The 15,240-nt window shown below is 34.4% G+C and overlaps 1 protein-coding gene across 20 annotated transcripts in view; it reads left to right on the top strand.

The window, feature by feature from the left end:
- plxna2 (plexin A2) overlaps positions 1 to 15,240 on the top strand; it is a 775,091-nt gene that overhangs the window by 90,939 nt on the left and 668,912 nt on the right. The gene's annotated exons all lie outside the window — the stretch shown is intronic.

Below are 15,240 nucleotides of genomic sequence, written 5' to 3'. Positions count from 1 at the left end.
ATGTCGTTTCCATAAACCGTTGTTTTCATGCGCATATGCAAAATGCGCATAAAAATAGGTTGATGGAAACATAGCTACTATCTTCAGACTACAAAAATCAGTCCAAGTCTCTGGAAAAATGTGGAAAAAATATTAAAAAGCCTTTATTCACTTGGCTAAGCCTCTGTTACCCTGATGAAGGCAGTTCTTTGCTGAAATGCGTAGGTTTTTTAAGGATTAGACAAGTGAATAAAGGCTTTTTAAATATTTTTTCCACATTTTTCGAGTGCCTTATACTGATCTTTGTTGTTAAGGGCATCGACGCATCATTTAAGCTAGCCCTGAGTACTTTTTTATTTGATTTTGGATTCTTCAGAATAGGTTTGAAACCACTTGAGGGTGAGTAAATAGTGAACAAATGAAGAGTTCAGATGCAGAACTCTCTAAATTCATCAGACCTCTTTTTTGTAAATGAGCATTTTTTATCAGGCTCCTTAATTTGGGTATAGAAGTTTCATTTAATAGGTAATGATAAGGTTATTCGCTAGTAAACAAAATCATTTTTTTCAACACTGTCACTTTAGACAATTCTTTTGTTCTTAAGAAAGTAGATTTTCGTTTGCGTCAAACTTCTAAACTTCTTTTGCAAACACTTCTAAATCCACCTATTGGGACAAGACAGGGTAATTAATTGAAAAATCACTAAACATGTTATTAGAAAATATTTTACCAAACATAAAACACATTACACAAACCATCTAAAATTTTAAACGTATAAATCTGTCATGTAAGTGGCAGTTCATTCCGCAGTGGTAAACCAGGGAAATAGAAGGATAATGAATAAATTATCCAACGAAGCTACTTTGACGCAATCTACATTTTAAAAGCGCTATACAAAAAAAAGATTAATTGAATTGAAATTCTACACAATTCTGAACCAGTTTCTCTTCAGTGCCACCTATTGTTTAGCATGTGAAATAGGAGGAAATATGAGCGAGATAAATAGTATACAGGATTACTCGTGCAAGAAAAAAATTGACTGAAGATTACGTGCACTTGTCCTGTGCCAAACTGTGGAGAAAAATGTTTTGCCTTTTGTGTGGTTTTAACACTGGCTACATTACTTCAAAATACTTCAAAATACTCAAACCACCCTTTATGATCTGAGTTATATTGTAATCAGATTTGGCTAATTTATAATGAGTAACATGGTTACATGACGCTTTTTGCTTATGCTGTGTTACTAATGTGATCACAAACAGATTATTAGAATCTATGTAAACGCAGCAACTGTTTAACCGTGCATTTAATCACGCCGATGATTCATTTTTTAAACAGGTTTCATCATAGGCTGTCAGAAAGATACACTACTGATTATCCTAAATCCCACAGTTATGTCGCAACACAGATGTGTGAGTAACAGTGTTTATACCAAGTGTCACTGTTTTATTTTCTGTTACATATTGTCTGACTGAGCTCTCTGAGTACATTACAGCAGCATCCATCTATTATTTTAATTTACAAAGCTGTTAACCAGTCGCAGCAAGCCTATCAAAATAGATGTAAATGGACAATGTCCTCTTAATATAAAAACCTCACCAACACTAAAGATGGACCTATATGGGCTGAATTGAAACAAATTAGGTTGAACATTTCTAAGTTGTGTTTGTTTAAATTTAGTCCATATATATTGTTTGCAACCACATATCTTTAAAAAAAATAAATCCAATGAACCATTTTTGTTCAGTGCAGGAACATTATTAAAATGTAAAGAACAGATTTAAAAATGCAGTTTATGACCCCTGTTTAGACAAATTTAAGCGTAGTCGAGGAATCAGCGTGTCTACAGCACCAACTATAATCTATATAAATGACACACACACACAAACATAGGTTTTAGCCAAGCATATCAAGAAGTCCAACAAGAAAAAGCATTTTGTTGAATTTCTTCCCGCTATCTTGTATCATAATGGAATTTTCCGTGAGGCAGCAGAACAGAGCAGAGCGATCTGGAATGTGAACAGGACGAGACTTGTCTTCTTTCCTTTGGAATCCAACCTGCAAGAACCAACTCTAATTTACAGCATCTGACTGGGCCGCACCTCTGCTAAGAGCGGGTCTGAGACCTCACAGCCCCATTTCACGTTTCATTAGAGTCCTGATTATCTGTCCTCCTAATTACACCACCCCAGATTTTCAACCAAAGCTCATTTGTGTCATAGTGAGACTATTAACACAAACCTTATAGGATGTTGAGCAAATCCCCCAACATAGCATTTCACATTCTAACCTCACACTCCAGACAGCTTTCGATCGGAGATAGTCCCATATGTTCCACTCAAAGCTCTTTATTATCATGTTTATATTCAATTCAATTCAAGTTTATTGGTATAGTGCTATTCACAATAGTTATTGTTTGAAGCAGATTTACAAAAGGTGCACAATATTGCATTGCAATCAAATATGGAAAAGTTAATTTTATTAGTTACCATAACTGTATTACTAATAGCTTTAACTGTTAAAAGCTATTGGTTACTAGTTAATTAGTTAAAGTTGTTATATATAAACACAGTTATCCTGCATTTATCTACTGTAGTATATAGGCGGTCCTATGTGTTCATGTTCAATAAGCATAGGATATTTTTCAAGACTTCTATTCAGCTTAAAGTGACATTTAAAGGCTTAACTAGGTTAATTAGGTTAACTAGGCAGGTTAGGGTAATTAGGTAAGTTATTGCATTTTGATGGTTCTGTCGATTATTAGAAAAGTAGATTGCTTAAAGGGGCTAAAAATGTTGTCCTTAAATAGGTGTTTAAAAAGTTAAAAACTGCTTTTATTCTAGCTGAAATGAAACAAATAAGACTTTCACCAGAAGAAAAAAAAAATTATCAGACATATACTCGTAGCAGTATGATATGGCTGTATATCAGCACTGGTGGGACGCTAAGGCACTCGGCCTGCAGCCCTGTTCCAATGCATGCCTCCCACCAGTGTTGATATACAGCCATATCGCACCGCTACTCATGTAATATTGCTTACATGAGTAGTAGTGTATATATGACACGAGTAGCATATGTATATATATGTATTTGTATGTATGTGTATGTGTGTGTGTGTGTATATATATATATATATATATATATATATATATATATATATATATATATATATATATATATATACATATATATATATATATATATATATATATATATATATATATATATATACATATATATATTAGTGATAATCAGTGATGATATACAGTACACAGGTTTTCCTTTTAACCTTAAGCAAATCTTTTCAAAGTTTGCAAAAAAGAAAAGAAAAAATCTATCAATGTTGGAGTGGGTGATTGTTGTATTGATAACCTAGTAACCAACAGTAAACAAGGCAAGCATAATAGAGACAGCTGATTTATCTTGAGGGTGTAATATTCGCAACGTTTACTTACAAACACGTTTCAATCTTTTGCGTTAACCCTAAATAGCGAGCACAATTGTTTTTAAAAATGTGCAAATTTAGGGGAATTCTTTTTGAAATTTGTCAATTTTGCATTTGTTTCTTATGAAATACTTCAAACTGTGCAGGAAAAAGGCGGAAAAAACCCTAAAACCTAAAACTTTCAGAATAAAACTTTTTAGGGTGATATGGTTCTAAATAGAACTGTTACTGTGTATAAAACATTTACCAAATATTTCAACTCATTCGATACCGAGCATGCTATTTCAGCAGTTGCAAGAGAATTTCTTTTTCCAATTAAGATTTTAAAGAGCAGATTGTTTTGAATTGATCATTGACTACGTTTACATGGACATCAGTAATCAAATTATTTGCCTTAATCTGAATAAGACAGTAATATAATTGAGGTGTTTACATGAGTCGCTTTTTGAACATTCAATTCATGATCCTTTTTTTCATTGCATCACCATGCTGTCCACATTTCCATCTAGTTTCGGGTGTTTCATTTTTAATTTCTCGACTTTAACTGCAGTTTGGCAGTTTCACTTTCATTCAAGAATTTTTCATGCATGCCCCCAGTAACAAATGAGATATTGGATGCGAGTTTGAACTGCTGGAAGAGTGTAGTTTAATGGAATTTGATGCCACACGCTGTATGGGGAAAAAAACCTCTGCATTTCCCGATATGCATGTCTGTGGTTTTTCACTGTCTCGGTAGGTGCAGAGAATAGTGTCAAACAGCCGTGTGTGAATAGACTGTCCTGTCATAAAATGTGGCGAAAATCCTACATGACGGTAATAGTTTGATTGCGGTGTTTACATGTCTGTACTGCACTTTATTAATGCGGCTAAAATAGGCATACTTCACATGTCTTAGTTCAATTTCTTTTTAGTTCGATTACGAGTTTAATCAGACTAAATTAGACAAAAATCTGTTTACATGGTAGACTGTTAATCGGAATATTGTCTTAATCGCATTAAAATCGGATTATTGGTGTCCATGTAAACATTTTCATTAAATTGGCTCAAATGATTCTTTCAAAAGTTTTATACAGGAACGAAACACCACAATGGTTCTCTCTACAATTTTTTGGATGAATTTTTAACTACTTTCCTTGGCAAAAACAGAAAATGAGTAACTCATTTGTTAAACTGACCTATAAATGTTGTTCAATTACACCCATTAGTAATTCAACATAGCATATCCAGCATCAGTTCACACTTATTATCACAGACAACGAATTTAGTGCAATCCTATTTTACATCAAGAAAATCTCTTGCAATATTTAAAAAACCACTATAGGTTTGTCCAAACATTCAAACTTAAGGCATTTCACACTATTCCTGCTGCACTTCTGCACCTAAAATGCAGAGATTGATGCAGGCTTATAGTGATTCAGACCACCTGCGGTCATTTTGCGCAGTGCAGAGGTGGCACATGAGACGCTGCTTTATTGTTATGGGGCCAGGGTTCAGCCTGTTATGTCACCAGTCTGGACCGAGGAACAACAACCCGATACGTCTCTGGCTTTGTTCACAGCCTGGAGCTCTAATGAAAGTTCAGGGCTCATCAGTTCATTCATTCTCAGTGTGCTGCGGCAGATCTTTCCAACGGTAATAGAGAAGAATTTAAATCTAATTGAAACTGAAACCAAGCTTTTCACCTCTGTTATTTTTTCCTCTGTTGCTATTATTGGAGAACGGTGTTCAGAGATTTGCCTTGTATTACACTTTAAGGATGCTTGGAGGAAGCTAATAAAAAACATGCTGGAGTCTTTTTTTTCTCTCTTAAAAGATGAGAAGTGTAGCAAAGATTTTTGATTTGATCTGTTAAAGGTCAAGTTGTTTTTGAAGTGGATATAGATGGCTTCATACTTTTTTGCTTTTTAATTAATGTTGATTTTTCTTAAGGGCATTGCCGTGACATAACTTCTTTTGAACATCTCACAGGATGATTTGATCTTGGAAGATCAGACTTTGGCTTGCAGAAGGTGCCAAAATATAGAGTTTTGTGATTGGCGTGTGTGTCTGCAGTTCAGTCAGTCAGAGTCACAGTAGCGCCATCTCTTGGTTTTCTTTATAAATTGCTGTTGCACCTCAGCATTGGAGATGATTGGTGGGATTATAACTGATTAGAACTTTTTTGGGATGTTTTTTTATGTTTTATGATTAACATTGAGTATTATTTTGTATGAGTTTTTTTTTTTTTGGGGGGGGGGGGTGCATTTGTTGATACAATTTTAATAAAAAATGAAACCTTTTTTCCTCTCTCTTTTTTACCCATGAAAAAAATGCTTTAGTAATTTATAGTTAATACTGTAGAGTTTTTTTTTAACCATACTATAGTAGTGTATCATTTAATAGTATTCTGCATAGTATAACTTCAATATGTAGTATATAATATATACTTTAATATATAATATTAGGCTTTAGTTTTGGTTTATTGTAGCTACAGTATTGGGTCATTTGTTTTTATCACTTTAATTGTTGTGTTGCCATGGAAACTGTAGAATTCACACAACAGATTATGCTGTAACAATGTTGGGTTCAACCCAATCAATTTGTGTTGGGACAACACGAAGGAATTAAGGTAACTCATTGGTTTTTACAAATTTAATTGTTTAACTTAATTTAAACAATTAAGTTGTCTCAAAAAATTTCATGAATTGTGTTGTTTTATTTTAAGTAAGTTGTTTGAACAAGCAACACATTTTCTTTAAGTGTAATTAAAATAATTTACGTTATGGTTTAATAACACTATAGTATATATATATATATATATATATATATATATATATATATATATATATATATATATATATATATATATATATATATATGTATATATATATATGTATATATATATATGTATATATATATATGTATATATATATATATATATATGTATGTATATATATATATATATATATATATGTATGTATATATATATATATATATATATATATATATATATATATATATATATATAATGATGTTTAAAAAATTAAATACATTATAATATGGGTATTTATTAAAGTCATTAAACAGCCAATTTCTGCCTCAGAGTATGAAAACTTAAAGATAATTTTGACTGTTTAACATAAATGTCGTTTTATGTTTCAGGGCGGCAACTTTGTTTAGCAATTGTTCGTTTATAGCCTGTATGTTTATTTCAAACAACCCTCACTGTTATTTTTTTTTGTCTAATAACTGTAATTTCATTTTATTTTATGATTAGCAATCATGGCTCATCGTGCAGATTTTGACGTTTTTTTACATTTATGATTTTTTACAATATAATGAGCTAATATTTTGTAATAGTAACATAAATTTCAAAAAGGCAATTTGACACATTTATACAAGACGTCCAATATTGGTCTCTCAGAATGAGTTTACAAAGAAAAGTATACTTTTAAGGTTTCAAACAACGTACTTTTTTTTTATTACATTTCTTTGTTATAAGCCTAGAAAAAACTATTTATCTTTGTGCCGTAAAGGAATTGGCCTACTGTAATTCACAATTGCATTGTAATTTGATTTATTGTCATTTGCTTGGTCATTTGTATATATTACTGAACTTATAACCACAACAGAATAATTTAAGTTATTTTATAGCATGGTTTAATAATTTAAGTTATTTTATAGTATGGTTCCAAAACACTATATTACAGTATTATTTACTATAAATTATTATATTTTGATTATATTTATGTTCCATGAAGATAATTTTTTTCCTAATCTAAATCATAGACAGGCTTAAATAATAACCTAGACTGTTTAAAAAGTTCATAAACTAACAGTTTAGTTTTCTGTATTTTGTGATACATTTTTTTATTATTATTATTTTCTTCATGCTTTTTAATTGCATTATGGGGCCTTGTAATTTCTGCCAACAACCTTTAAAATCAAAAGGTTTGAAAAAGGGACTTTTATTGAGTGTTTGTGTGTGTGTGTGTGTGTGTGTGTGTGTGTGTATGTGTGCGTGTGTATATATATATATATATATATATATATATATATATATATATTACACATATATATGTATTAGGGGTGTAACGATATTATAACCGAACCGAAATATCGCGATACACTAGACACGATACGTATCGCGAAACTCTCGTGGCGTATCGCGGTACTCTCACTCCCCCTGCTGCCCATTGTTGAGGTTGACGTCACTTGTCTCTAACTAATTGAACCAATTTAAACACATCTTTATTATCACATTTAATGAAATTGTTTTAGTAATGATGAGGTTTTGTTCTAAATATTATAATTTAAATTTAGTATTTTAGTGCATGTTATGTCATGTGACTTGAGTAAGCATCACACTCGTTACTACTGGACGCAGGATTGCTGCTTCACATAGTACTGAGATTGCAGATCCCCCAGACACATTTAAGTCATCTGTGTGGAAACATTTTGGTTTTCCAGTTGAGTACAGGAATAGAATTCGTGTCGTAGACAAAGCGCCTGCCTGTCTGTCTTAACTGTTTCACGAAACTTACTTGTAAGGAAAAACATTTTAAAAGTGTGGTAATTTCACAATGTGAGGGTGTAAGCAACAAACTGCCAACAAAAGTGATTTAATGTACAAAAGTGAAACCAGAATAATGCCCAAATATACAAAAAAGAGAAATATTTCCACTAATAAAAATAATATAATAAAGTAGCAAATTCAAACAAAAGTATCAAACAAAAATTAGTTAAACTCGAGCAAGGGGGTGATAGTGAAGACAAACAAAAGAAATAAATATAATAAAACAATTCTAACTCATGAATAACCCCTCTTACCTCGCTAAAACTAATGAAAAGAAAAAAAAGGTCTTCAGCGCCGAGCACCGCATTCTTCCCTATACTGAATAAAATAAACAAAGATGACCTTCACCTCTTACCTGATGTCTTTAGCAATACATTTTCTACGTGTTTGCAAAATGGAAATCGTATGACATTTTCCCTATTCACCTTACACTAAGAGTGAACAGCCTATATTGTCGGGAAGGAGCGGATCCAAAAAATAATATACAAATCAATTGAAATAAAAATGTACAAACCTCACAAAATTACTTAAAGTGGGCAAAAGTAATGCAAAATAATTTTGCCCAAACGAAAGTTAAGCAAAAACAACGAAAATCATAATCATGTCAGAATAATACACGAAAAACGAGATCAAAGGAAAAAGCGCTTTCTCTCCCGCTCTTCCTGAATTGCTTTTCACATTCCCGCGCTGCGTCACCAAATGATGATAGATCGGTCTCCTGACCAATCAGCTGTCAAAAAGGCGGACCTACAGAAATGACAGGCAGCAGCTGTCATGAAGGCGGACCTACAGAAATGACCGGCATAGAGGGAGCGGGAGAGAGAGAGAGAGAGAGATCGAGAGGCAAACATACAGCCGGCTACAACCCTAACATTAGTTTCGGACACAACTGCAATGTATTTTACTGGTGAATATGTCATGTAAAAACACTTTACAAACACATTATATGTATATTTTTTCATTAATTTAAACGGAAACCTATCTATCTAACTGAAACCATAGATAATCAAAAATGAGCGTGTGTGTCTGCACAGCGATCAAGTCTCTCATCGGAGAATGTGGATATTATGGTGTTTTTGAAGAAGATCTTTCACTAGTCTACACTGCAGTTATTTATTTAATTTTAGTTAACTTAGTTAAGATGGCTGCACTAAAGAAAATAGTTTTTTTTCTGACTAGTCTATATTGGAGGTATTTATTTAATTTTAGTTGTTTACTCGGGTATCCTGACTGTACTAAAAATGCGATGACAAAGTTAATAAAGAAAAAGTTAAGATGTTCTTTTTATTAAGTGAATTGTCTCTTAGCATTGCTGTTAACATGACATCAACCCTAACCCCACAGCAAACAGAAACCGAACCGTACCGAACCGAACCGTGGCTCCAAAACCGTGAACCGAACCGAACCGTGCCTTTGGTGTATCGTTACACCCCTAATATGTATATACATATATATGTATATATATATATATAATGTATGATGGTTGTTGTTGTAAATTCGGGTACAAAAATGTGGTAATAAACTGCTTGTACTGTTTTTCTGTTACTTTACAGACTTAATTGTCTATGTATTATGTCGTAAACTCTCACTTTATTAGGTACACCTGTCCAACTGCTCATTAATGCAATCACATAGCAGCAACTCAATTTATTTAGACATGTAAACATGTTCAAGACGATCTGCTGCAATTTTCCTGGCAAATTTGGTGCCATTAGTACCAATTGAGCATTGTGTCAATTCCACAGCCTTTAAGTATTGCTGACCATGTCTATCCCTTTATGAATGTTCCATTGACGATCCTGTTTTTCATTGCATCTCCATGTTGTCCACATTTCCACCAGAATTTCATGTAATTTCGGGTGTTTCATTTTTAATTTCTCGACTCTATCTGCAGTTTGGCAGTTTCACTAAAGATGCAGCGTACGCATCTTCTGATGGCTACTTCCAGCAGGATAACACACCATGTCATAAAGCCTGAATCATCTCAGACTGGTTTCTTGACCATGACAATGAATTCACTGTATTCAAATGGTTTCCACAGTCACCAGATTTCAATCCAATAGAGGGCCTTTGGGATGTGGTCGAATGGGAGATTTGCATCATGAATGTGCAGCTGACAAATCTGCTGCAACTACGTGATGCTATCATGTCAATACGGAGAAAAATCTCTGAGGAATATTTCCAGTATCTTGTTGAATCTGTGCCACAAAGGATTAAGGCAGTTCTGAAGGCAAAGAATGATCCAACCCGGTAGGTGTACCTAATAAAGTGGCCAGTGAGCGTACAGTACAATGTAATAGTTACTAAAACGTGAATAAAAGTGACTTTGTTAAACTGCAGATGTAAAATTACAACATCTAAACTGAACTGAAATCAAGCTCCCATAATGCACTTAATGCTGTTATGTCATAATGCTTTTAATTAACAGGTATATTTTTACAGTGTATATAACTAGGCTAAGATATATTCTGAAAACATAGCCTGCAAAGTCTCCCATGTTTCTATCTGTAGACTGAACATCAGTCAGACAAATTAGCTTTGACTAACAATGTTTGTGTAAATACTGTCTCAACACACGTGACTTTTTCCGAATGACAGGCAAATGGCATGCGAGCTGCTTTTCTCCACTGGTAATGAAAAAAAATTATGAGTTAACGAGCACAGATGAATCCTCTCGCCGGCAGTTGCCATAGCTTCAGAGTCGAAGGATTTCTCATGTTAGGGATGTTTCATAATGTGGAGTCTGGTCTAATTAGAAGCAGATAATTTCTGTTGTACTAATTGTAGTCTTTAGTAATTAGTGAAGGAGTTCCTTTAGAGACAGTTGCTCAAAGATTTGTTTAATATGGTGCCTATTAACAAACTTGAAAGCAGAGTTTCTAATTAACAACTTTGCAGCTTCTAATTCAAGTGCTGTCTGTGCTATCTGATGTATGGTATTCGCCTGCAGTCTTTCCCATCAAGCTCGCAGGTAATCAGCAACATTCATTCTGCTGTGTGCACTGCTTTAATTGAACTATCTATTGTGCTAAGGGTTTTTTTTCCTTAGTGTGCCTTCGCATTCTCTCTCACTTGAGCGAAAGACATCTGTTATGTAATGAGCATAATAACATAATGTGTTGCATGTGATCAATTAGCCTCTGCCTACATGTGTGTGCATGTGCTAAACACCATTAACATACTGTATTATGCATATGCTTTTATTTTAGAAATGTGCGGAACTACATGCAATATGCAATGGTAAATATTTTCAAACATTGATATACTATATTATTGTATTTAGTGTGATTAATTCCACAATCATTTTTTGAGTGTGACTTGTAAAAAAGGATTATTTACTTTACTTTGAAAACGTGAGTAAACTAGGAATGGGCTGGTAAAAAAATTCTCTTGGTATGATAACCTTGGATAAAAATATTACGGTTTCACGGTATCACGGTACTGTGCTCAATGCTCTAATTTATATATATTTTTAAATGTCTGGCAAAAATAAATAAATAAGTAAATAAATAAATAAATTCCCTCTTGAAGACAATATATGCTATTTTTGAAAAAAAAAAAGTATGATATTTTGGAGTAGTAAACACATGACTCTATATAAATCACTGACTTCTGCTGTCTTCGTTTGTTTCAAAAACACAGATTTGTTTACAATTTAAAATCTTAACGGCTTTAAATCTTTGGAATTTTTTTCTGCTGGAGAGACTGTTGTCCCAACAAAATGTAAATAAAAAATCTTACATATGCCTTAGGAACGGTATTAGAGAATATTTTAGTGGTTTTAAAACCTTGAATTTTCCTAGCCACGGTATACCTTGAGAATGGTTATCTTCCTAGAGTAAACCCGTTGCCCTACAAGCGACTAGTTGACTACTTAAAATAAGTGAGTAAACCCATTTTAACTTAACTTTAAAAAAACATTTTTGCCGCTTGTTCAACCTACTCATTTAAATTGAGCTGAAACAACACAATTCTTGAGTTTTTTTTTTTTGGGACAACTTAATTATTTTATGTCCAATCAACTTAAAATTGAAAAAAAAAAATTAAGTTAACTTAGTCGATTTGCATTGGGACAACTTGAAGGGAGTGTGTAGAGCCCAGCATTTTTTTACAGAGTTGAAACTGTTAAGTCGATTTATCTTTTATAATTGTGCACATAGTGTCACAATCACCAGCAATCTAATCCTGGCAGATTGCTGGTAAACATGCAGATGGCTAACATACTTCAAATCCACCATTACATGAACTACAAGGTCCAGTCATGCACCGCTCTCATGCACCTGTTCCAGATTTAGCTGATCGCACACACTCAGCCAAACATGGATCCTACAGGTGCATGTGAGCGGTGCATGACTGATAGCCAAGCGATACACTGCAAATAACAGCACTCGTCCAGCCTCTAAACCTTTCACCCTTGTGTATTACTCTGCCCACACACATCAACAAGCCGAGGACACTCTACAACTTGACAAATACTCTGCTGTTGGAGAACATTTTATTCTTTTGAGGCTTTTTTAGTCGAGAATGTAGTTGTTTAGATTAAACTAGGCGGTCTACTTATAAGGATAGTGCCTCTTTTAAAATGTGTATAATTTTAAGAGAGAGCGCGTTGGCGACTATTAGCCTGTCTTTGAGCAAAGTTCATCCGCCAGATGGCGACAGAGACCGCATAATAAACCCAAGAGAAAACAGCGTAATTTCTAACTACAGCTGATCAAATCATTCTTAAACAGGTAAATGACTATCTAAGTCGATCTCTCTCCTTTGTATGTTGTAGTGCTGTATTTATACCATAGTAATATTGTGATCTCCTGACTGCAATAGAGAAATACTGGGAGATATATTTCATGCCATTCAGCCTTATAATCATAAAATGTGGGCAAAATCCCCTGTTTAGTCATCACTTTAGACATTACACTTGAGAATCATTCCAACACTAGCTCTAAAGTGATGTTGGTGAATTAGTTGGTTTTTGCTATTCTGGTGTCAGCTGCAGATATGAATGAAAGGCGGAAGAAAGTAGTTCCTCTTACAAAAGAGTTTTAAGACTCTGTGTTTGATTCTCTTTTTTTATATACATGATTATGCCTTCGAACTGTTGTACAAACGCAATGTCATATGAGTAGCAGTGCGATGTGGCTGTATATCAGCACTGGTGGCACACTAAGACATTCGGCCTGTGGCCTTGTGCCAACACACGCCTCCCAGCTGCGCCAATTTACAGCCACATTGCACTGCTACTCGTGTAAAATTGCTCATTTATTATGGATCATACTGTGTTCTCCTTCGTGTTCAACAGCACAAAGATACTCATAAAGGTTTATAACCACTTGAGGGTGAGTAAATTGTGAGAACATTGACATTTAATCCGCTTAAATGAAAATGAAACTTTATATTCTGTTGTTCATATTCATTTTATATGTGTTTTTAGAAAATCATATAACCTTATTCTACACAGATGAAACGTATATTTTTAAGAGTGTTTGGAACTAAAGGAGATTGAACCCCACTGACAAGCAAACAAACCAAACGGAACACAGAGGAAAATCATGAGTATGAATCAAAATATGGTTGAGGGTAATTTTTTTCTTTCTTTTGGGTACACCGTCTCTTTTAGTGAGACCTCCATTGACCAAGCAGTTTGTGGTATATATGCATATCAGATTTTGGCAAATGAAGTAGAAAATGTGCATACTGTGCGCAATACACACTACAAAAAGCTTCCACATCATGTGGTGGTATTCGCTTTTGCACATCCGTCAGGACACTCCGTCATTCCTCAGCACTGCACACCGTCTGCGTGATTAGATCCAACACTAGCCTGCACTTCCTCCTGCTCTATTTATTGCTCTCAGCTTGCCTCTCTACTTCAGCTCGGAGAAACTCCGCCAGCACGCCTCCAAAAACACCAGAGGAGATTAGCCTCCATTTACTCCTCAATCAGCTCCCACTTTGTCCAGGCTCTGACATGTAATTTGATTTCATCTGTGCTGCACGCTGGCGAGTTTGCACCTGAAGCCAGCCTCCAATTAAGATGGAGGTGCAGAGGACGCGTCGAGCAAGCAGACTGAGAATTATGGGATTTCACAGCATGTTCCAGCTCGGCTTAAAATCCCTTCCTCTCTACAATTATCAGAAAAGAGTACCGTCTTCTTGTTCATCTGCTTGATAGTGGCACTTTCCAGTGCACGGTGTTAATGAGAGCGCATGAATAAAGAATAAGACGGATGCCACTAATCCTGACAAACAAAACAAAAAAAAAAGTAATCAGCTATTCGGGAGTGAGAGAGACAGAGAGAGAATCTCTTGATTGCTTTTGCCTGCAATCAACAAAAACACAGAGATGCCAGTGAGTCAGATATTGAGTGATTGTTCTGGACCTGCTCCTAATGAGAGATTTTTCTCACTCCCCACAGAAAGCGAGAGATGCCAGAACGAAGAAGGGAGGGTGTGTTGTGAAGACCACTTAGTTGAAGAGTAGCAGCGTGGCTTTGTGTGAAAAAATATTGATGCTGTCTTTCACGACATGTCTAATAATGTAGTAAGCTAATTTGTCCTAGAAGATTTTTCTTGCATGTTTCATTATATACAAAGCATGTGTGTACCATCTTCTGTCCTTTAATTTCATTTATGCTCGAATATACAATTTTCAAGCCATTCAAATGATCTCCAGGCCTGGCAGTAGAACTTTTAGCTTAGCTTAGCATAAATCATTGAATCGGATTAGACCATTAGCATCTCGTTCAACTGGCATCATGACTATTTTTAGGTGCTGCTTTATATAATTTCTCCTTCTGTAGTCTTGGTATGGCATGATTATTATCCTGGAATGGGAGTATAGTTCCGAACTGGAGTCAAGCTTTAAACAGGAAAATTATCAAGACTTTTTTTTTTTTGTGAAATGCTCATGGTCTAGTCTGATTCAATGATTTATGCTAAGCTAAAAGTGCTTTCGCTAGACAGTGAGATTGCCTGAATAGATAAAAGGTGACACGATGGCTCAGTGGTTAGCACCGACTAAGCCGAAGGAAAATGAATGAAGTTTTAAATATTCCTTTAAGAAAGTGCATCTGTTTGTGATCACATGCATTAGTTGCAATCACTTTGTTAAAGAGCACCTAGGTTACCCCTTTTTTCAGATTTAATATAAGTCTTTTGCGTCTCCAGAATGTGTCTGTAAAGTTTCAGCTCAAAACACCCATCAGATTTTTCATTACACCTTTTACAAGATTCTGTCTTATACCTTTTTGTCTTTTTCCAT

The sequence above is a fragment of the Danio rerio genome, chromosome 23 (assembly GCF_052040795.2).
Source record: "Danio rerio strain M-AB ecotype USA chromosome 23, GRCz13ab, whole genome shotgun sequence".
NCBI lineage: Eukaryota > Metazoa > Chordata > Actinopteri > Cypriniformes > Danionidae > Danio > Danio rerio.
The sequence above is the reverse complement of the archived record's forward strand: the minus strand, read 5'-3'. Positions and strand labels throughout refer to the sequence as shown.